At 40.2% G+C, this 24649-nt stretch overlaps 1 long non-coding RNA gene across 2 annotated transcripts; it reads right to left on the bottom strand.

Annotated features, from left to right (window-relative positions):
* Positions 1-1186: 1186 nt before the first annotated feature.
* LOC138759993 (uncharacterized) lies at positions 1187-24146 on the bottom strand. Of its 2 annotated transcripts, none has more exons than XR_011355307.1 (5): positions 24062-24146; positions 11001-11099; positions 10383-10448; positions 2575-2683; positions 1187-1561 (listed from the first exon to the last, which is right to left on the bottom strand). It is a non-coding gene; the product is annotated as an uncharacterized lncRNA (long non-coding RNA). The 2 variants fall into 2 exon arrangements; XR_011355306.1 differs by having other exon boundaries at positions 2369-2683.
* Between the last annotated feature and the right edge of the window lie 503 nt (positions 24147-24649).

Consider the following 24649-nt stretch of genomic DNA (forward strand, 5'->3'; position numbering starts at 1 on the left):
AAACATAACAATTTCTCATAAATAATAACCATAACCACATAACATAACAATTACAGCACAGAAACAGGCCAATTTGGCCCTTCTAGTCCGCACTGATCCAAGTACCCTCCTCTCATCCCACTTACCAGCAGCCTGCCCATATCCCTCCATCCTCCTCCCATCCATATACTTATCCAACACTTTCTTAAATGACATAAATGACACCACCTTTCCCGGAAGCCCATTCCACACAGTAACCACTCTCTGAGAAAAGAAATTTCCCCTCATGTTACTCCTAAACCTTTACCCATCAACTCTCAACCCATGACCTCTTGTATCCATCTCTCCTACTCTCAATGGGAAAAGCCTTTCCACTTCAACTCTATCTATCCCTCTCATTATCTTAAACACCTCTATCAAATCCCCTCTCAGCCTTCTATGCTCCAAAGAATAAAAACCTAATAGATATTAAACTCTTACGATAAGGCCCTAAACAACAACAAAAAATCAGCTACAGAATTTGATTCAGATTCTCTTGGAACGTCAGAAAACTGTGATTTCAGAAAAAGACAGATTTGCAAATATCTAAAAAAAATTGAGATTTGGGCAGGTTAAATTTAGCAGAAAGCAGCTCAAATGATGCAAAATATCCCTCACTGAACAGATCCTTAAAACTTGGAATACCCTCTCTGTAACATTTCTCTTTCTGAGATTTTTATTGAGTTCCTTTTTGTGTGTATATCCAACAAAGTTAATTTATATTAACAATAGCTGTAAACATCCTATGAAACAGACAAAAAAAAGAAAATGTATATAAAGTAAAATTTATTCTAATGATCTAACCCTTCCCTTGTGATGTTATGTTTAAACAAAAATATTGCATTAATGCATGAAGAAAGAAGAACCAAACAGTACATTGGGATCCAATAATCTTATAAATTCTGAAAATAATCAAGGAAAGGACGCCATAAATTTAAGAAGAGCATCTAATATTTTTCTAGAGTCAAGCATGCCATCATATGTGATAACCACTGAGTATATGTGGGAGGGATAGCATCCTTCCATCTCATAAGTACAGTGGAAACCCCTTATAATGCTATAATTGGGGTCTAAAAGATCAGATTGTGAAAAAGTGGGGTCGCACTAAATTGGCGACACAAAAAACAGTGTTTTCAGAACAATAAAGAACACATGTACAATGCCTATATTTGCAATTGTCCTTTTATTTCTAGTTTTATTCTTTAGAAAACCAATCATGTTCATTGCCTGAATGCAGAATATCGCTGGCTGTGAGCAAAGTCCAAAATGCCTGTGAGCTGGAGGTTTTTTCTGTGGTCCACATTTTCAGTCTCCAGCCAACATGGGCCAGCCTCAAGGTACTCCATGACTTCAGATACTTTCAGGGTGTGGGTGGAGGCTCCTCATTATCATCCACTTGTGGTTCGGGAACCGGTGCTATAGTAACGTTGTAGATGAGCACGGAGTCCATCAGGTGCTCATGTGTCAGGTATTCATCATCGGCAGAGTACCACTGGTGAAAATCCTCTTTGCTAATTTCAAACAGCTTCTCTGCCTCATGCACCTTGTAATGGATAAATATTGGGAGAATTTGGTAAGATTAGTGGGTTACAAACATAAACACATTTTAAAACAGATTTTATTTGAAAGACTGAAGAATTCATATTCAGTAACATTGCAGGATCTTTGGAGACTTTTATGCACATTTCACAAGTAGGTGCTAATTGAAATGATGTCATGAAATGAATAGCCATTGTTTTGGAGTAGACAACCTGGCTGCAAGTACCTATAGTATTCTCACAGAAAGGTCACTCCTAGGTTTTGTTTATCTAAGACAACAGCTTGACCAAGAGAGGAGAACTCCTGTTGTTTGCTGAAGAAGGTGGGTTTTTTTGCAAGTGAGAGAGTCACATGGGCTTTCTGGCAGTCTCAGATGAATAGAGAGAGAGCGAGGTGAGACCTAGCTCCTCAAGCTCTCTCAGCCAGTGTGTGTGTGACACTGAAAGAGACTGAACAGTCACGGCTGAAACAAGCCAGGAAAAGCTGGTTGGAAACAGAAAAGTTCCAGAGTGGCGGATGGCTGGAAGTGCTATCTGTCTGATGTTTCTTTTGGAATAAGCCGAACAGAAAGGAACTCTGTAATAACCTGAAAGAAAGAGATGACCATCTGGAAAACCCTGAAGGGGCAAGTTTCATCAGCGAGACCTTGAGGTGACTAATGGTGGTACCTTGGTTGTGGGAATATTGGAACAACAAATCTCTCTCTGCAAACTCTACAAGAACCTTCCTCAGTGGTAAACATTTACCTTTCAAGCACCAAAGTCTGGTGAACTTTATACATGTTAAATTCTGTGCACAGTATAAGAATTACCTGCATCCAGAGAACTTGGAAAAGGAGAAGTGAGATTGAACTGTGAACCAAAGAACTTTTGTTAAATTTACACACACATTACATACACGTGCACTTAGAATTAGAAGGGGGCTAATTTGGGTTAGTTAAGTTTAGAGATAAGTTAAAGTCTGATTCTGTTTTCATGTTTAAAGATAATTAAAAACAACTTTTGTATAAGTAAATACTTGTCTTGGTGAATGTCTGGGTTTTGGGGTCCTTTGGGCTCGTAACAACCTGTTCATCTGTGAAGCTGTAGAATTCTTGCTCATAATCACCATTTTGCTTGGTGGATTGCTGAAATGAAAAGGCTGGTCTCAGACCTTTCTCTCAGCACTTTTCCACACACAAGGAGCTGACTGCTGCTTGAGCCTTCCCACCGAAGTGGAAAAGTTCTGTAACATGCATACTTTTCATTTAGTCTTCCAGCATTGTTGATTCATCTACAATTCTACAAATTAATTCATGCCTGTAATTCTGCTTGAACACAGAGATGATCCCCTGATCTCGGGGCTGGATCTTAGATGTAGTGTTCTTTGGGAGGTAAGAAACTCAGAGCTTTCTGTCGTGGCTTACTAGGCTGGCAGCTGGCGAGTGGGTGGGACAGAGATCAAGGAAAAGAGGAGCTTTGAGTTCTAGCTTTTGTGTGCACAAATGAGCATGGACAGCAGGGACAAAAGTTTTGTAAAACCAATCCTCAAAGATGACATTGATCATCCAAGCATTGATGCTATGTGTGTACTGACTTCATGTTGACAAGGTGGAAACAGCGGGGAGAGCAAAATATGCTAATAATGAGCATTTTCAAGTTATATTTTCCAGTCTTGTTAACACAAAACAACAATGTCATGCAATCTTTGCATTGTTTGAACCCCTTATGTCAATGGAAGTCAGCTTTGCTAGACAGCGTCCAGTCTGGGATCATCTTGTAGCAGAGGCCTGTTTTGTCACAGTTCTACACATGTTCTTCGATGTAGCCACCTTCATCTAAGAGAGTTTTTTTTGCCCTGCTGGGTATTCGCTGGTGGCAGCACTGTCAGCTAAGCAAATTTCTCCAGATACTAACACTTGAGAAATCTCATGACGGTGTTTAAACCAGTCTAGTCATCCATTGCTAGCTTTGAACTGTGAGGTTTCTCCATTGATCAGCTGGTCAAACTTCTCGGCATGAGCTTTCAGAATAGGCCTGGAAAGTGGAAGGCCTTCTGAGTGGGCTTGAATGAGCCACTCATACAGGGAGTCATAGAGGCTGACATCGTTGTCTGTCTTCATGCGTTTGGCCTTTAGTCTTACCTCTTCCACAACTTTCCAAAGCGGCGCGCATAACTTATCTTCCTGAGATTTCCAGGCACAAAGTGTTGATTCAGGTATGCCGAGGTCGCAAGCAACTTGGGTTTGACTTTTATTCTTGATTGCGTCAAGTGCGTGAATCTTATCTTTCACTGAAAAAGCTAGTTCATATTTTAATGGTGCGTTCCATTTGAAAAAAAAAACACTTTTGGAAAGAGCAAAATAAAAGGGTCCAATGGCACATCACGTTATATGTACTCTACAGCTCTGCTCTACATGGGATTGTACCCCAGAAAAATTTAAATGTTGTCTTATTTATTCCAAATAGGCCAAGAAAAGGATTAGGAGCTAAATTAATATTAAGGGCTAAATACAAAGTATGGAAGATACTTTCCCAATAATTGGAAAGCAAGGAAGATGACCAAAACATTTGAAATAATGTACCTTCTTCAGTCTTACATCTATCACACTTTGATGAGAAATTAGAATGAAATTTAGCCAATTGAACTTTGGAAAAGTAAGCTCAATGTACTATATTACAAAAAGTAAGCTCAATGTACATTACAAAATGTACATTACAATCTACATTACAAAAAGTAAGCTCAATGTACATTACAAAATGTACATTACAATCTACATTATAAAAAGTAAACTCAATGTACTACATTACAAAAAGTAAGCTCAATGTACATTACAAAATGTACATTACAATCTACATTACAAAAAGTAAGCTCAATGTACTACATTACAACTCTGATTATTTGAAATGGTTGGGATCAGGCCTATGTTGGCTAAATGTTTTTTTAATCAAATAACTGGTCATTCAACAGCAAATCACTTGCATTAATGTTTAAACAACAAACAAACGCTTTGGGAAGGCTTTTTAACCATTAAAATAATGTTTAATTCTCACCAAAAATATGCTGGCTGCAATACCACCGCAATCACTAAGACCTCCAAATTGCCCCAGCCAATTCATGCCACATCTCCACTGCTGCCGCTGATTTCTGGGGAGACTTCCCGGGTTGGTGGAACACTCACTGGTGAGTCGGTGTGCTTCCACTGGAGCTCCCGATGCCTGAGTCCTGACTTCGAATCCTCCCCTAGTCCTACGGCACATGCACACTGGGGGGAGGGGGGAAGGTCTTGTGTATGTGTGCAGTAGTAGGCCGGAAGAGATTTTGGAGTCGGCGTTCGGAGCTTTGGTGTACCGAGGATGGAGGGAGGAAAGGCGAGAGGAGGAAAGGGGAGGAGGGAATGCCACTGAGCCCGAGATCTCTCGCTCCTGCCTGGGAGGCCACTGTACTTGATGGCGTCAGGAGAAGGGATTCTTCAGACTGCTTGCAGCTGGGAGAAAGTGGCATGCAGTTTGAGAGGAAGGGTTGGAGAAAAATGTCAATAGGGGAACATAAAGAAGAAATAGAAAGAGAGAGGGGAGGGAGATACCTGAAACGAGGACAATCATTGTTCTAATTTAATGTCGAATGAATTTCTTTTCAACCTATGAGGTCAGTTTGGCTCTGAAAAAAATTTGGATAAATGAAGATTTCTGATTTGTTCGAGATATCTTCATTTATCCAAAATTTTAAAAAGAATTTGGATTAATGAGGAATTTGAAGAATCCAATTTCAGATAATTAGAGTTGTATTGTACTTTAAATTGCAATAATGAATGTCAGGCACATAGAGAAGATGAATTAACCAATTTCAAGATAGAATCCTTTAAGTTTCAGAAAATATTGCGGAAAATATTGCTCCAATCATTTCTTAGTCTTGTCCAGGGAATTACCACTAGACAGCAATAATAACTCACAGAGAACTGATAACTTTTTAGTAATCAATTTAAGATTATAAATCTTTATCATCTTTAACTCCAAATCTTGAGATCTGGTATTTAAAAAGATCTTAATCTGTAAATATTTTAAAAAAATGATGTTTAGTTATTTTAAATTTAGAAGATAATTGTTCAAAAAAGGCCAAATTTTGGTTAATAAAGAGATCATGAAAGGATTAGACTCCAAATTCTGATCATTGACAAACATCTTGTAGCTGAAACAATAACAAAATTCCAGTGTGCAGGTGCAGAGCTAAGTTTGTGCAACATATATAACCATCTCTGGCCTGCAGATTGCCCTGTTAAACTAGGAGGTACAACTCCAAAGCTGGAACCAAACAAAAACACATCACAATGAGGCACCATGGCAATACAAAACATATACCCCCATGAATCCAACCCCATACCCTCCAGTCCCTTCCCCCCCAAGGCTGCTGAATAGGCCAGCAGCATGCTAATTAATAAATCTAGAAATGCACAATCTTCCAGTGGAGATTTTGTGTTCCCGCTCAAGAACAAAACAAGAACATTACCCCTGGAGCTGTTCATACTAGACCAAAAGAAATCATGTTTAGGCTAAATCACAGTACACATCAAAAGAAGATGGGAGACTTCTCATAAAAGTTTTTTAAAAAATCTGTTATAGGATTTGATAGAAAAATCTTAACTGTAAATACAATCAAAGTGTGTTAAATTTTTTTGCTTCAACTTTTCTAAATTAAATTGATTCACAATAGCAACGCTTTCCCTGTGAAAGCCTTAAAACAAATGAATGAACATCTAACATATTAAGTTCAATCATCTGTTGAAAACAACCATTCAATAGAAAAAAAAAGAAATGCCATTCAAGACGGAGTGAGAAGTTGGCGAATGTACTCCCAAGCTCCATCCATTGTACAAAACCATTTCTTGTACCTGCTGGGAAGAGAAATGTGAAGACAATGAACGCTTAGACCCACACTTGTATAACTCCAATATAACTTCCCTATAGAAGGCCTGCTGCTTCATAACTTTGGGAGAGTAATCTTCCACAATTCTAAATTGTTTGCCATGATATTGCAGTGTACCTTTATGATGGGCTTCAGAGATCAGCAGTTCCTTCGTTTGATAGACGTATAGGCGTATAACCATCGAATGTGCTCTATCAAGCTACTGTGGTGTCAGAAATATTTGCAGCGATAAATGCTTTGACCTTCTCAAGTGCTTCAAAGAACCCCTCAGTAGTCGGGTTCACCTGGGTGAAACAGTTTCCTGTTTCTTTTCATTTTCCCACTTTTACCGACCGTGCCACGTCATATCCTTTGTGAAAATAGGAAATTTGCCTATGAAAGTTTTAAAAGGTAAACAGGGTAAAAAAGAATACTGAAGAGCTGTGATAGAGACGACTACTCCATAGCACAACCCACTGGAAGTCTTAGTTTGCCCTTTTAATCCTTCTATCAAAGTGCATAACTATACACTTCCCAACATTGTTTAATTTGCCACTTCTCTGCCCTTCTAATCTAAACTCTCTTCAGTCTCTCTATTTTCTCCTTACTCCCTGTCCCTCTGCCTATCATTGTATCCATCTGCGACCCCAGGTCAAGTCATGTTTATTTATCATTAATATCATGCTCGCATGGTAAAGATGATATAGCATTTCTCCAGGACACTGAGGATATTTGCATAAATATATGTTAGAATAGAAGTTAAACACATTATAATATTAAAATATTAAGATGTATTTGTGTATCCACAAATGTTCTGGGAATTCAGGAGCCTGATGGCTTGGGGGAATAATCCATTGCCCAATCTGGTCGTAAGGACCCGAGTGCTACAGTGCCTCATACTAGATGGCAGAAGGGAGGTCAGTTTATGTGAGTGGAGTGTGGAGTCCTTTCACAATGTTTATTGCCTTTCGTCTGCATAGAGTGTTGTAGATATCCTTCATGGTAGGAAGAGAACCCCCAATGATCTTTTCCGCTCATTTCACTATCCTCTGCAGGGTCTTGTGGTCCGAGGTGGTACAGCTTCCAAGCCAGGTGGTAATGCAGTTGCACAGGATGCTTTCAATACATCTTCTATAGAATGTAGTGAGGATGGAGGGTGAGAGATGAACTTTCCTCAGCTTCGCAGGAAGTAGAGGTGCTGCTGGGCTTTCTTGGCTATGGAACTGGTGTTAAGGGACCAGTTGAGATTCTCAACCAAGTGCACTCCAAGGAACTTGATACTTTTGATGTCCTCAACAGTCAAGCCATCGCTGGTCATTGGAGTGTGGTCCCCTGAGCTCTCCTGAAATTGACAGCCATCTCTTTTGTTTTATTAATGTTCAGATACAGGTTGTTTGCTCTGCATCAATCCGTTAGCGACTGCACCTCATCTCTAAATACTGACTCCTCATTCTAACTAATAAAGCCCACCACTGTCGTGCCATCAGCGAACCTGATGATGTGGTTTGAGCTGTGTTTAGCTCAGAATCTATTGATTCTTGGAAGATCATTACTTATGCCTCTACAATCTCTATAGCTACTTCTTTCAGAACCTGAGGGTGCATTCCAATTGGTCCAGGAGATGCATCTACCCTTAGACCATTCAGCTTTCCAGACACTTCTGGTGAGTGTAATTTCACTCGCCTCTCTTCCCTGATGCCCTTGAAAGTTTGGTGTACTGCTAATCTCTTTCACAGTGAAGACTGAGGCAAAATGCTCATTCATTTCCTCTGCCATCTCCTTGTTTCCCTTTACAATTTCTCCAGCATCTTTGTTTCTATATCTACTCTTGTCTCAATTTTACTTTTTTTTGAAATTTTTATTTAAAAGTTTTCAATACGTGTAATCATAGCCAGATACAATACAAAATATAATGGTCAAATACTAAGATCAAGTCCATTACTTTATGCTATAAACCCTAACCCCCAACTTCCTCCCCTAAACAAACCCCAAGAAAGAAAGGAAAAGAAATAGAATAAGAAAAAAAAGATAGAAAAAAATAATGGTAGGAGAACAAGAATAGAAATCTGGTTGCTGGAGGTGCCTCCCTCCACCCTCCCCCCCCCCCTCACCACATGGCGTTAGTCAGTTGTGTCATGATAATGAATATGTATGAGATGTACCGGAAGTCACGTGGTATGAGAGAGATAAGAACACAAGCAGGAGAACAAAGGAAACGGGCGAATAAAGCCACTGAGAAGTTTACCGAAGTTTACCTGATAAAACTTGTGTTTAATGTTTTATTGACTTCACATTTCGGGCCACAAATGTGACAAGTTGTATCTTTTAATTCGTCTAAGGAGGTTAACGAGGTTCGAAGCTTAAGGAAAAGGTCTATAAATTAATTCCCTCAATTTGTAAATATGGGCACCAAGTGTTCAAAAATACATCATACTTACTTCTCAGATTATAAGTGATCTTCTCCAGAGGGATGCAGCTATGCATCTCTTTGCTCCTTTTCTCAATACCCAGGTTGGTATTCTCAATTTTACTCATAATATACTTAAAAAAAAAAGCTTTTGGGGTTATTTTTGCTAACTTCCTTTCAAAGTTTATCTCTTCCTTCCTAATGACCTTTTTTGTTGTGTTTTTGCTTTCTTGAATGCCCTTTCTTGTACTTTGGGTTTGACTTCTCTTGTCAGCCAGTTGTGCCATTTTTTTTCCATTCAAGAAGGTCTTTCTTTCTTGAATACACTTGTTCAGCACCTTTTTTTTCTCATAGAAACTTTGGCCATTTCCTCTCTCATACCTCTTTAATCCACTGGAATACGGAGTCATCTGATTTTAGTTTCTCCCTCTCAAGCTCCCTTACCTTCAGCTTGCATATCAACTCTGGTTCATTCCACAATACCCAATCCAGAATTGTCATTTTCCTGGTTGGCTCAGCCACACACTCTTCTAAGAAGCCATCCTGAAGGTATTCAATAAAATTCCTTCTCTTGGATCTAGCACCGACCTAGTCTTCCCAATCAACCTGGATATTGCAATCCCCATAATGATTATAACATTCACCTTATTGCGTGCCTTCTCTATCTACCTCTGTAGTTTGCACGCCACATCCTGAGTAATATTCGGGGACCTGTTTAAACTCTCATCAGGGTCTTGTCACCTTTACAGTTTCTTTATTCTACCCTTAGGGATTCTATACCTTCTGATCCAATGACTCCTCTCTCCAAAGATTTAATTCTATTTTTACTCAACTGAGCCACTCCAACCCCTCTGCCCACCTTTCTCTCCTGCCGATACATTCTGTATCCATGGATACTTAATTCCCACCTGTGGTCTTTCTTCAGCCATGACTCAGTAATGGCCAGAATGTCATACCTGCCAAAATCCTTGCTGCATTACTAGAACATTAACATAATTTCTTATACCGTGGGCATTTAAAATCAAGAACTTCAGTGATGAATTCATTACCATTTTTCAATTTTGCTTCTGATGTACATTAAGTTAAATCTTAATCTTAAACTTGCAAGTTTGCCCTATTAACTGCCTATCTACACTTGCATACATTCTGCCCTCTCATTCCAGTTCTTTCCCCCTCCTCCATTAAACTATTTTAAACCCTTCTTAACAGCTCTGGAAAACTTGACCACCACAGTATTAGTCCCCTCCCATCCAGGTGCAACCCGTCCTTTATGTGCAGGTCATAACTTCCCAGAAGAGATCCTAATGATCCACAAATCTGATCCCCTGACCCCTGATCCCTGCACCAACACTTCAGCTATGCATTCATCTGCCTCAACTTTCTATTCCTGCCCTCACTGGTGAATGGCAAAGGCAGTAATCTAGACATTACCACCCTTGAGGTCCTGCTCTTTAGCTTCCTACTGAGCCCCCTATATTCCCTCTTCAGGATCTCATCCCTATTCTTATCTATGTTACTTGTACCAACATGTACCAACCTGTGGCTGTTTACCCTTCTACTTGAGAATACTGTGGATGTGATCAGAGGTCAGAGGTCCTGGAATCTTGGAGGAAACATAACATCAGGGTGTCTTGATCTTTTTTCCCTCTTGGATCCCCAATCTCTTTATCTCTCCTCTTCTCCCACTTCCCTTCTGAGCCAAAGGGTCAGATTCTGTGCCAGAGACCTGGCCACTAGGACTTGTCCCCAGTAGATCAATTTCCATTCCCCCCCCCCCCCCCCACCAACAGTGTCCAAAACAGTGTACTTATTGTTGAAGCCAATGGCCACTGGGTTCTCCATGCTGACTGCCTATTGCCCTTCCCTCTCCTAAAAGTCACCCATTTGCTTGCCTCTTGGATGTGGCAGTCACATTATTGTTTCTATCACCCCCCCCCCCCCCCATTCCTCCTGAATAATCCAGAGTACATCCAGCTCCAGCTCCAGTTCCCTAACAAAGTCTGTAAGGAACTGCAGCTGGATGCACCTCCTGCAGGTATAGTTATCAGGGACACTTGTGGTTTCCCAGATTTCCCCAAATCCCGCAATTGGAACATATCAATGCTCTAGTTGCTGTCTCCACTATCTACTCTGGTTTATTATGAAAAGATCTTACCTGTATTAAGTATTGGCAAAGGCCAAACATTTGCCTGCAACTTGTTGGAGGATGATTTAATGTTTCAAACAGAGGAGTGCAGGCTTGTTAAAACATAATCTGTTAAAGAACAGATCATCAGTTAGATGCAGTGACCTTGCTTGCATGAGGCAGAAATGAAAGCATCTATTCCTCAGCTTGTTTGTGCAATTTTGCAATCTTCTGTTGCTCAACTTAACTAGCAGCTGTGTTGTCCATAAAAGCACATTCTTATCCTACTCCACTTTTAAATCAAACACAGTAAACTAATCAAGACATACAGGAGGACATGTCAAGACACCCTGATCCTCCTGTAAGCAAATGAGTCTGCACACTTTGCCTAACAGCGATAAGTTAATGTATTTAGTTTCATGTTATTAGCAGTGAGGTGCACTATTGTACTTGGCTTTGATGACCTTATTTCTGCTTGTTAATTTGATTGCCTTCATTCATAAGAAAAGGAATGCATACTGATAATTGCCACAGCAACGTCATTTCTCTAGATCAGTTGCACAACTGTGGTCTTCCTCGATGTGAGTTGAATTTGGCTTCTCTCTGGCGCAAGCTAAATGCACAGGTGAGTAATTACAAACACACAGGCCCACAAAGCGGACTTCAGCCAAAAGTGAGAGCACAGAGGGCCAACAAAATCAAGCTAAATAACGAAGAGTGTGGTGTTCCAATTTATCACAAGCAGAACAGTTTAGTTATTGTAGCCAAAGAAATCTCAAACCAAGAGAGCACACAGAGCTTGACGTTTCCTCATCAAAAGAAGTGGCCATCTTCTGAGCATTTATCTTCCTCAAAGGCTCCCAGCATGTAAAATAAGTTGGAATATAATTGCTCACTGAGCAAAGGCTTGTCTCACACAAAACATAGTGCACACATGCCACTGTTCCCCATCAGAATATAATGATTTGAAGCTACATCAGGCCACTCAGGCCTTCACCACCATGTGCCATTAAAGAAGATTTGACCTTTCATGTATTTCCACTTCTCTGTTTTAATTATTATAATATCAACAATTCTATTGATTTCTGTCTGCAATATGGACAACGTATCAGCAACACATCCTCTACATCTCTTTCGGGAAGAGAATTCTGAAGATTTGCCATTCACTGGCTGAAATTTCTTCTTATCTCCATCCTGAGGGGCTGCAGGGTCGGCGTCAGAACAAGTCTAATTGGAAGGCATTAGAGTGACTGTGGGGTGAGGGAGGGCACAAGTTGACGTTCAAAAACTTACTCAGCCGGGGAGGGGTGGGGTGGGGTAGGCAAGGTTGACAAACCTGCCATGAACTTCCTTGGTACACAGCTGTCACACTTCCCCCTCCCACCAATGTAAGAGACAAATGCACATGCTGATATCACGTGGCATCTAGTGATGCTAGTGCTGTGTGTTGGGGGGGGTTCCACAATGACTAATTTGGAGGGGCAATGCCCACGGATGCCTCCCTCACCAATTGGTACTGGACAAAAATAGCTATCCCCTTATTCTGAGTTTGTGACTCCTGATTCAGCTACATGATCTGGGGGAGGGGGTACATATATTATTTCATGCCCAGGAAGGATCTCCATTGAGAACCAGAAGAGACCCTTTCCCTATGAGAACCCACGTTGCTCCTTCACCCAGCGAGGACTCGAGTCTCTCCTCTCCCCATGGGGACCTGTGTCTCTATCCTTGTGGGAGCCACTTCTCTCCTTCCACCAATGAGGACCTGTGTCTCTCCCCAGTGAGGATTCCTGTCTCTTCGCTTCCAAGCACCTACTGCTCTTTTCTCACTTGATGGTGGAGTGTTGAAGGTCACAGGTTTGGGATTATATGCTAGATTGTTCTAAATCTTATTAACCTTATTCCTTTTATATATTCTCAAATCATGCCATCTGTGGAATAATGGACACAAGACAGATTTCGTCACAGAATCTGAAAACCAACAATAGAATTTTGAGAGTGGTACACACCATGATGTTCTCATCAATTTAACTGATTGGATGTGTGTTTATCAGAACCTTTAACATAATTTATTGGATCACTAAGTTCTTTGCTGCACAAGAAAATTTAAAAAACAACTGGAATTGTTATTCACTATTTTTATAAAGCGATCTGCAAATAATCTTCCAGTAAAAGCATCCTGAGGTAAATATCAGACTGGTGTTGGCACAATTCCATAAAATCAAGTTTTTTAAAAGTTTGAGCTTCAGTATATCTATTATGAGATATTATTAATGCTATTTCATTGAACAATCTTACTGCAATTGTTTGAAAGGAGTTGTAAGACTTTGCAAAAGCTTGACTTCATCTGTTACATGCAAGCATGCTGTGATATGAAGAATTTCTACTGATTGACAGTTAAATCTCCACAATATATATATTTGACAGCTTGCTAAGTAGATCCAGGCCTACAATCGGTCAATCATTTGTGGTACGTGATTCAGAAATTGGGATGTTTCTCATAATTCCTTTGTCCAACTGATTAAAATATCAAGTATTGATATGATTTTAGTGGTAGAGACCGTAAGGTTTAGAGGCATTTAGCCTATTATTCTCCTCTGCCATCCATGACTGATATTGAATAAAGAAGTTCCTTTTTTTCCTCTATTCACGTCTCCAGAATGGAGGACCATCGCCTTCCCAAGATCGTGTTATATGGCCAGCTCTCCACTGGCCACCGTGACAGAGGTGCACCAAAGAAAAGGTACAAGGACTGCCTAAAGAAATCTCTTGGTGCCTGCCACATTGACCACCGCCAGTGGGCTGATAACGCCTCAAACCGTGCATCTTGGCGCCTCACAGTTTGGCGGGCAGCAACCTCCTTTGAAGAAGACCGCAGAGCCCACCTCACTGACAAAAGGCAAAGGAGGAAAAACCCAACACCTAACCCCAACCAACCAATTTTCCCCTGCAACCGCTGCAATCGTGTCTGCCTGTCCCGCATCGGACTTGTCAGCCACAAACGAGCCTGCAGCTGACATGGACTTTTTACCCCCTCCATAAATCTTCGTCCGCGAAGCCAAGCCAAAGATTCATAAACAGTAGCAGAAGTATGAAGGTAGGTGTAGTAACAGGTAATGTTGATGAAACTGAGAGGCTGCAGAAGGACTTAAAGACAGATTAGGAGAAGTGGCAAATGAAATACAATGTCAGAAAATGTGAGGACATGCATTTGGGTTACAAGAAATAAATGGGCAGACTATTTTCTAAATGGGAGAAAATTGAAAGTACCCACAGGTGCAGCAGCCTGGGAGTCCTCGTGCAGGATAACCTGAAAGTAAACTTGAAGGTTGAATTGGTGGTAAAGAAGGCAAATGCAAAGCTGGCATTCATTTCAAGAGGAATAGAATATAAGAGCTGGGATGTGATATTGAAGCTTTATAAGACACTGGTGAGACCCCACTTGGAGTATGGTGAGCAGTTTTGGGACATGTGCTGATGCTGGAGAGATTTTAGAGGAGGTTCACAGAGATGATTCTGGGAACGAGAGAGTTATCATATGAGGAGCAATTGTTAGCTCTTGGCCTGGTACTCATTGTAATTTAGGAGGGGGATCAAATTGAAACATTTCATATGTTGAAAAGTATGGACAGGATAGATGTAGAAAGGTTGTTTCCCATGGTGGGAGAGTCTAAGACAGGGGGGCACAACTTCAGGATTGATGTGCATCTGCTTTGAACAGAGATGTGGAGGAGTTTCTTTGGCCAGAGGGTGGTAAATATGTGGAATTTGTTGCCACAGGCAGTTGTAGAGGCAAGTCATTAAGGGAGAGATTAATAGGTCCTTGATTAGCCAGGGCATCAAGTGTTATGAGGAGAAAGGCGGACACTGAGGCTGAGTGGGAAAATGAATCGGCTTATGATTGAATGACAGGCCAGATTTATTGGGCTGAATGGCCTATTTCTGCTCCTTTTTCTTATGGTCTTATCTCTTTTAAAGCATTCCTGGCTGAAACTAAATGACTGTCCTTGACTTAATGAAGGAAGATTCAGCTGAACTTTAATTGATTTTGCCCCTTCTCTGTTGCATAATATAAAACGATGACTTAAACATCTATCAGTTGTCAGACACCAAACATCTATTAGAATCTCAAAAATGAACCAATGGACTTTGTTGTATATTGTATATTGCAAAGTCAGCTCTGAAATTAACTCATCACTTGTACTTTTGAATCTCTGCTAGTTTGTGGTGGTGGTAAATCTAATATTGCTGGCTATTGCAATACAGAAATGCAACAGTTGGTAATACAGAAAATGAGCATTATATCTCTTTATAAGTGAGGTCAAAAAAGAGCAATGGGTTAAAGGCCCAGTGGTTACATCTGGGAAATGCATTTGATGCCTGAAATTAACTTTATCCTCTGGGATGAAGATTACTCTTTGTGGTCAAGAGTTAAGTGACATGGGGATAGGGGTACTATCATTGCTGTCTGACCCACGTCTCCCTATTCAATTTCATTTTAGTAATTCCAAGTAAGAGCATTGCTGTGCGTAAATGGAAGTGTTCTGAGGATGATGGTTCACTCTACACAGCGCTAACATTTGGGCTGATTGAGCAGCTGTAAAGAAGAACAGAATATTTTGGACTTGGACTGTTAGTCACATTTATCAGTATAGGGATGATTGGATGAACTTCAAATCGATGACAAAAAGCCAGAAGCACTGACAAAGTTGAGTGAATCATACAGTTTTTTTTCAAGAACAGCTGAAGATGATCAATGTCCTTAACACAAAAGAATCATGATTTTATTGGCAAGGCGTCCTTGGAACTTTTGGTCAAATTAATTAAATTTAGAGATACATCAGGGTAATGGGCCTTTCCAGCCCATGACCCCATGCCACCCAAATTCACCCATGTGACCAATGAACACACGAGGAAACCCAAACAGACATGAAAGTCGTCATCTCCCTATTATAACCACATCGCACTGTTAGAGTGATGTGGGATGCTTTCTGAAGCAGGAAATCATTCCAATATTTTTGCACAGTAGCTGGTTGGTAAGTCACCTGCAACTTAAGCAGGCTTGGAACAACAGGTTTTCTAGTACAAGTCATAATTATTCTGTCATTCCTGTTTTTGACTTTGTGTGGTGGGTGTACATGGAGTATCGCTGAGTGAACTCAAAATCATCTGTTCATTACAACATAACTCATGGCTGACTGGTGTTTCAATTGACTGTGCTAATAGTTTAGCATTTACCCCCATCTGTTATCCTGATGTGCTCAATGGTAACCAATTGTAGTCTAGTCAAGTTTATTGTACTTGTGCAATCAGATGATAATCCAAGGAAACAACATTCTCCAATCCTCGGTGCAAAATATGTTGCACGCACCCAGACTATACAGACAATGCAAGTATTCATATATATAAATATTGTTTTGTTACTATGAGATCCTTGGAAAGTTAGTGTGAACAGTTCATTTGGTCATTCAGCATTCTCACTACCCATGGGAAGAAGCTGTTTCGCAACCTGGTGGTTGCAGCAGACTTCAACAAGGATCTTACCTGAAGGCTGCACCTGGCAATTGGAGTCAGGTGTCCCAGGCAATGGGATTTGAAATGCTCAGATTAGCAACAAGCTGATTGGGCAATGGAGATGAAGTGATCCAGGGAACTTGTGACACAGGGTGGTATGAATTCACTTCAACTTAGCATTCTAGAGAGATGGTACTTTTTGAATGGAGTTCCACACAGTACATGCAGCAGTGAGTAGGATATTTATAACTTTTTTTTGTTAATGTGGTCCTGGCTCTAATTTTCCTGTATCTCTTTCCCAATGGGAGCAGCTGAAAGGTGCTATGTGTGGGGTGGAAGGGGTCCTCAAAGATTTTGTGTGGCCTCTTCAGATTCTAGTAGATCACTGTTGTGTTCAGAATAAGTTTGATGGATTCAAAGAGAATCCAGGCTGGATATGTGCTATTAACAAATAGAGCAGTAAAAGGTTGACATGATGGTGGCTAGTAACTTTACCTGTCTGAGACTTCTCAGGAAGTGCAGTTGTTGTTGTGCCTTTCTGAAAATTGAGATGTGTGTCTATGATAAGACTCTAGTTAATTCAGTTCCCAGGAACCTGGTGCTCTCCATTCTGAGTTTAGAGTATAGCAGAGTAGGTGGATGGAGGAGGATAGTAATGGGATCAACTTGAGTAGATCACATAAGTAGATCACATTGGGTCCTGGAGTTCACTGAGGGAGGAGGAGTTGCTTGTAGTCAGGATTGTTTTTATATTGTATGGGCTTTGTGACTGGGAAGTGTGTGGATATCACAAATGGGTTCTTTGTCATTGGTCGTATTCCGCTATTGACTGTGAACTGATCATGCACCTGAGCTGTGTTGCTTACTCTACTCCAGGGGTGGTCTCACCAGGCCTCTACATTGCTGGAATATAACATGTGAACCAGTCCTTTTAGATGCAAATGGCAAAAACATTTATTTAAAAAAAAAACTGCAGACACTGGAATATTGAGCAGACCAAGAATTGCTGCTGGAACTCAGCTGATCAGAGAGCATCCAATTTGTAGAAATGGTCACTCAATATTTCCGATTGAAAGTCTTCATAAAGACTTGTGACTCAAAACATTCACTAACCACTTCCACCCACAGATGTGCTCTAATCTCTTTGGCTGGTTTAGATGTAAATGTCTGTATCCCATTTTTATATGGATTCTTTAATGTTGCTACCATGACATTTCAATGGTCACTTCGCATTCACTGCTTGTAGCCTCCTTTCATCCTGTTCTATCCTTTTAAGGTCCCAAGTGGATGAACACACATTTGTTTCATTTAAAATCTATTTGCCACAACATTAACCAGTCAGATAAAGGTTCCATCTCCACTGTTTCCATTACTGCTTTATCTTTCCATTATCAGAAATCTTGAGTATGTGGCTTTCCATTTGTTAATACAATGAGCAATTTCTGCTTCAACACCAATTCTTGCATGACACCACTCCACACATCCTGCCAGTTAGAGTATCTGCCCATATTCCAATTCAAGCTCCAATTGCTCAATCAATTTCCTTGCTGATATTATTTGCCTACAATTCCACAATGTCTACATCAACCATCAGGCCTTTGTAAGGTATTTTATCATATGTCTTTACAATATCCATAAAAGCAATTTCCAGACATATTTCCTGTTCCATTATTTTAATTTTTGCTTCAAAAACTATCACTCATGCTCATGAACATTGCCTCTTCTTGACAAATCCTTTTGGGTTTTTCCCATTTAATCAGTAATTTTCAAAAAAAATTCCTTAATTTTTAACATCTTGTAATTTCCAAATGTTAAATATGAAAATACAAATTAGGAACAGAACCAGGCTACTAAGGCCCTCAAGCCTGCCATTTAATAAGATCATGGATGATTACAACCTTGGAACTAATTTATTTATTTTTAAATGTAATTTATAGCAATATTTGCATTATAGTGCCACAGCAAAAGAATGAATTTCGTGACATGGCAATACATAGTGGTTTGGAAGCACATTCCTATCTACAAGTGATGAACATTTGCCTCTTGCTTATTGCATTAGCTCCTTCTGCCTCAGAAATATTCAAAGTCCTTGCTTCCATCACTTTTTGGAGAATGGAATTCCAAAGGCTCATCTGAGAGGAAATGTGGCTTCCTTGATCTTAAGTCAGAAGTGCCTTTTCTTTTTAAAAAAAAACTAGTTTGCCTAGTTACAGATTCTCCCACATGAAGGTGCATCTTCTTTGTACCAATCCTATCAAGACTCCTGTTGTGTGTGGAGGAAACATGGCCTTCCTGTCTGGACGTGTGTGGTCACTTGTCCCCCCATGTCTGAAACTTGTTCAGAAGTCACATCACCTGGGGGGCGTGGCAAGATGGCGTAGGGAGCGGACGTGCCTTCCCGGTCTCCCCCAGGCAGTTATATAAATACCCGTTTTAAGAATATTTCTTTTCTGTTAAAAGTCTTTGTTTTGTTTATCAATTGTTTTTAGTTTAAAATGGCAACAAAGATTAAGGAAAATAGAGTTCAAATACAGAACAAAACTACACTCTCCGACTTTGGAAGAAACTTGGCCTACTTTCCCAGACAGAACCACGGAGTCAAGGCTGGAATCTTCTTAAGAACGGAGCTCATTAATTGGACTGTCGGATAAGCTGGCCTTGGACACCCCTCTGAAAGATGGTGATGAATATTGATTTGAAATGTTTTATGAAGATAAATTGCAGTAATTGGCATTGGTTGCCTGTGAGTTTTAAAAATCCAGATAACATTAAAGTTTATTAGTGATTTTTTTTTGGATGGAATATCGGAAGGATGAACTTATTATCTATAAATACAGAACAAAATTACATTCTTTGACTTTGGAAGAAATTTGACCTATTTGCCCAGACAGAGCCGGAGTTGGTGCTGGAATTTTCTCAAGAACAGAACTTATTAAAGTTGATTTCGGACTCCTTTTTGAAAGATGGCGACGAATGTTGATTTGAAATATTTTCTGATGATAAACATATATATGGAACTCCTTGACCTGCAATAAGGTTTATCAGTGATTTTTTTTTGGATGGAATATTGGAAGAGTGAATTTATTATCTGTGAGTATGCATACATTGCTAACAGATTTTAATAGTTTTGAAAAGGTTTTTTTTAAACTAAACAACAAGATCAGTTTAATATTGAGAAAATTGGAAAAAACGGAAACTTTATTAAATTTGGAAATTCAGTAGAAAGAAACTATGAACAAGATTGATGATTTATAAAATTAAAGTCGAAGGAGCAATGTCCAAGAAGAGTTAAAAATTTTGAATAAGTTTTTCTTGAAAATAAACATTGAGAAGATTGACAAAGTGGAAAATTTGATATTAAATTGGGAAACATAGAAGAAAGAACTTATGAATAACATTGATGCTTTAGAAGATCAAGACCGAAGGAATTATGTTCAAGAAAATTTTAAAAGATTTGAAAAAACTTTTTTTGAAAGTAAGCTACAAATTCAACTTGAGACTGAGAAGAATGGAAGATTCGGTGTTGAACTGGGATGTTCAGAGGTGTTTTAATTCAGTGGATGAAATTCAGGAAGACTTGAAAAAAAAATTAAAAAAAAAACTTTTATTGATTGTAAACAATGTTTAACTCAGTGTTGGGAGGGTGGAAAGGGTGCAAAATTTAATATCAAGTTTGGATTTTTAAAAAAAAGAGTTTATGAATAAGATTGGTTAAATTGATGGACCGGGGTTTTATGGATATAAGAAATGATGATTTTTCGGTTTATACGTGTATTTTGTCTGCCTTGGGGGGGGGGGGGGGAGGGAGTGGTACTTCTGCTCCCGAAAGTCATATGCCACTTGTGGTTTATACCACACCCATTTGGGTTTTTGGGAATTAACCACCACAAGGTGGTTTCCTAAGGGGTTAGGGGAGGTGGGGGGGGGGGTGAAAATTTGAAAATTATTTAGTATCTATTATGTAATATTATACTAAGTCAATTTGAAATGAATGTATGGAGATACTATAAATAAATTTCAAAAAAAAAAAAGAAGTCACATCACCTTGGACTCCAGCCACCCATTAGGGCACACCTTGCATATGGCAAATTTAAATCCCCTCTGGTCATTATTGATTTGAAGCATAGATTAGCAGTGCATGTAACACAAACATACAGCACATTCTCTCTGCCTTGTTGTCCAAGCCCTGGACACTGCTCCATGCCAGGTCACTACTAGGGACATCACTGGAAGTGTCCTGGATAATGTGGGTGTGGGTTAATTAAAGTTACGTGTGATGGTAACACTTGTGTTCACTCCTCTCTTTTTAACCCACTGAATCTGAGAGCTTCCCAACACGACAATTGGCACTGTGAACAGGGTTCAAAGAGTTTTGTCTGAACACCCATGTGGGAGGTAAAGATAGTACAATGTGGGAGATTGTATTAACAAGTGTGTGTGAGCATCCTGTCAGATGTTTGTGATTATGTACCTGCTCATCAATGGGGGCAACAGGAGGTGATCGACAGCTAGGGAAGGGATCCCAGGGTCAGATTACAAAATCTCCAGGTACACTGATGACCGTCGGGGGTTCAGCTGTTTGGCAGTGTGGCTGGCAAGCTACACCATGCCAGTCCATTGGGTTGACAGGTTAGGCCCCCATGGAGAGAAAATGGGGCATCACAAGGTCTTCCACCTGGAGTAACTCTGGTTTCTCGAGGCCGGTGGGGAGTTGTGAGGAAGTCCTAGGATTAATTACTAACATCCATACCAAGGTGGCAATGGGGTAATCATGTACAACTTAAGTAATCAGGATGCACAGAAAGATTGGGAGATAGAATCCCTGCAGCAACACTGTTGTTGCACTGCAGTTGCAAACAGCTCACTGGTCTGGCTTGCAGATTGACCTAGGGAAAGGCCAAGCCATTGTTCAGCATGGGAGGGGATCGACACATGGTTAGGTATGTGTTGCCGGATAAGTGTGAGCGTAAGGAGACAGAGTCCTGTGACAAAAGTCCTCCCCACTGTGTGCCTGAGCTTTTACAAAGCGGACCAATGACCACGTGGTCCCAGGTCTGCCATGAGGGCATCCTGCCAACCCTTTAAAGGTGGACCTCAGATGCGCATGTATGCGGTCACGGTGAGATAACAGAGTCCTGGGCTTACTCTGCTAAGGAGATAACCAGTCAAGGGGAACCATGCCACCAATGGCCAGGCAAACACCTTGCCATGCTGCTGCTTCAGTTGGGAGATTTGGGGGGGGGAGGGCAATTCCTTGCTTTCTCATGGGAAGTAAGTGCCTTAGGTGGTCTGTCGGACAAGCAAACAATTGCCAACACCTTGCAGGGGTCGATGATGGCACCACCCTATGGGAATGGGTGGTGAATGAGGTCTGGTCCAGATTCCCTGCCCAACTAGAATGGGGCCAACTTGGTCAGCTGCAGTGGCAAACTGTTGACATTGGGACATCATTTGTTAAGAGTGGATATTGATCATGGGTATCTGTAAGCACCACCTCCCAGGGAGCACAGTGACTGGAGCCTTGGTGGGCTATTCGGTTGCCATCTCATGCCCTGTTATGCTTGTTCTTTCAATAAGAATTACTTTACTATGCTTTAACATTTAATCATCTTTAGTTTCCTTGAACTGCTTCCACTGACTTTCAATGACCACACCGTCATGTGTCATTTCTGGTTTCTCCCCAACCATGCACATTGCCTTCTGGGAAATGTAGTTCTTGTTTATATGCATAATAACACACATTTCCCCTTTATTAAAATAAAAATATAAACACAAACACAATACTATGTCTACATAACAAAAGTACCTATATTCCATGGTCAGTCTCTTTCCACCAGTGGTGTCATTGAGGGCATCAGTAAGAATTTTTTTTTTTAAATTCTCTTCCTTTTCCAGCAAATTCATGGACAGTCACCAGTGGCTGGTGATTTTTGCAGTTGCGGATCCTCAACGTTATAATAGGTCACCAGATGCTGATAAATAATTTCAGAGGAATTTCTTATGTCTGCAGAACTAACTTCATCTTCACGCAAGATGTGGTTTCCTCGCACATCTTGTAGTTCTATCAAAAGCACCCTATTCTGTGAAAGATCAAACACCTGCATTTTGTATCTCTGATTCTCCCTGTTGAGTATTGAAGCCCGCTTATTTGCCTAATCGGTTCATTTTTGTAAATGGCGATTTCCTTCATGAGCCCTTCTCATTGAGCTGAGAGATTTGCCACAGTTTTTTGCACATGTTCATATTTTTCACATTGGCAATTCAGAAGCAAAGCTTTCATCTCCATTTTTCACAATTTCATTCAAATATTTATTCACTCTCTTATTTTACTGTTTTGCCAACAGCAATTGATCTTGGGTTCCAATGTATCCATTATATAACTCTGAGCTTCATTCCAGACTTCACCATCTTGGATACACCTGCTGCAGTGAGCAAAATAGCTGCCAGTTTCTCTTCTGATGATGCCACAACTCCTTTTAAGGTTTGTAGTTGAAAGAAGATGGCCTGCATTTTCCAATTCCTTATGAAAAGTCTCCAAGTTGTTTTCTTAAGAGTTCATATTCTTGTATCGATATATTCTTATCCTCTAATCTAGCCATACATTCTATTCGATGTAGCTGAAGTCACTCATTAGACGCTGTCAATATAATACTAGCAATTGGACCTGACAGACTAAAAGTTGAGATTAATAGGCTTTAATCACTATAAACTCAGTCATATCTTGCATGCTGTTGGCTCGATTCCAAGGTGGTACTGCCTTCACTAGGGATCCTGGAGGGGGGAGGAGTTACAGTAATGGTGTGGGCCAACCATTACAATGACTGCAACACTGTTCTGCCACAATCCACAATCTGTCCACCATGTCTGACAGTTGCCTATTGTGTTCTTCATTCATTTTCTCTCTCCTGTAGGGCCCTTTGCAGTTCCTGATCCTTCAAGCTGAGTCTCAAATGTTCTTTTCTCCTGCCGTGCCGCTCTTCCGCTGTTGTCAGAGCTGCAATTGGCTGGGCAAGTTCATCTTCTACTTCTGGTAATGTCTCTGTTCACTTCATTGTTTGCTGAAATTTCTGTTCAGCAAGCTCCAGATGTTCTTGTAACTGTCTATTTTTGTCTTCTAGCTGGCGTAAGAAGGCATCCTTATTTGCAGCTCATTTTCCAATTTGTCATGAAGTTGATTTTCCCTTTAAGGTATCACTTCTCCACTGTAGTTACCCTTCCTTCCATTAGTGTTGTTTGTTTATCTTTGCTCCATGAAGCCATGAGGAATTTTTTTTTCCACCAGTGAGCTCTTCACGTGAACAAAATTATAATTTGAAATACCCATACATGTCAGCATAAAATGTGCATTTTGAACCTTAAAAATGTCACCCAAAAAAACCAGACTAATCTTGTACTCAAAGTATAAAACCCAAACCTTAATATCTCCCATGGTGATGGAGATCAGCACAAAACGCTCGCATAACTCCTATGGTCCTACCACTAAAAGTTTTTCTACTGAAAATTGCATTTTGGAAACTGGATTAATATTAATGTTATATTAAAACAATAAAAATGTATAATAAACCTGTCTAACGTACCTTAAAATAATGGCACAGCACATGAAGCAACAGTCATTATTTGCAACAGCTGATGAACAGTAAACAAGCACCCAGGGTTCCAGGGCGCAGTCTGTTTACGCTGCCTCGTCAGACCAATCACAATAAATTTTGTGACAAGTACATTTAATGACAGGCTTTCTTGGAAAAGCTCCAATTTTCACTAATGGAGGCACTGGCCAATTTTAGAGAAGCATGTAGCAGACGTGGTCCTTGAGCATCGTCAAAATGGATACATTTTATCAAGAAGGAAATAAGACCCATTTTGCACTGAAGCGGGCTAAAGACCACTAAGAGCACCGCAAAAGCTTCAAAGCCACTGTTTCATAGTAAATTCATTTTAGGAAAATATCGAGAACTGATGCAGGAAAATAAAATAGTGCAGAAATTGCCAGCAGATCATTATGTCAAAAGTTACTAATTTCCAGAGCTGTTATACAAGAACATTAAGAATTATGATTATTAAGAAACATGGATGAAACACCCATGAACTTGGTTGGAAAAGGGACAGTGCCAAGCTTGAGGTAGTCTTGTACAGCAATTATCACTCAAAACTTGCATTTTAAGTGG

Source organism: Narcine bancroftii, chromosome 4 (assembly GCF_036971445.1).
Source record: "Narcine bancroftii isolate sNarBan1 chromosome 4, sNarBan1.hap1, whole genome shotgun sequence".
Classification (NCBI taxonomy): Eukaryota; Metazoa; Chordata; class Chondrichthyes; order Torpediniformes; family Narcinidae; genus Narcine; species Narcine bancroftii.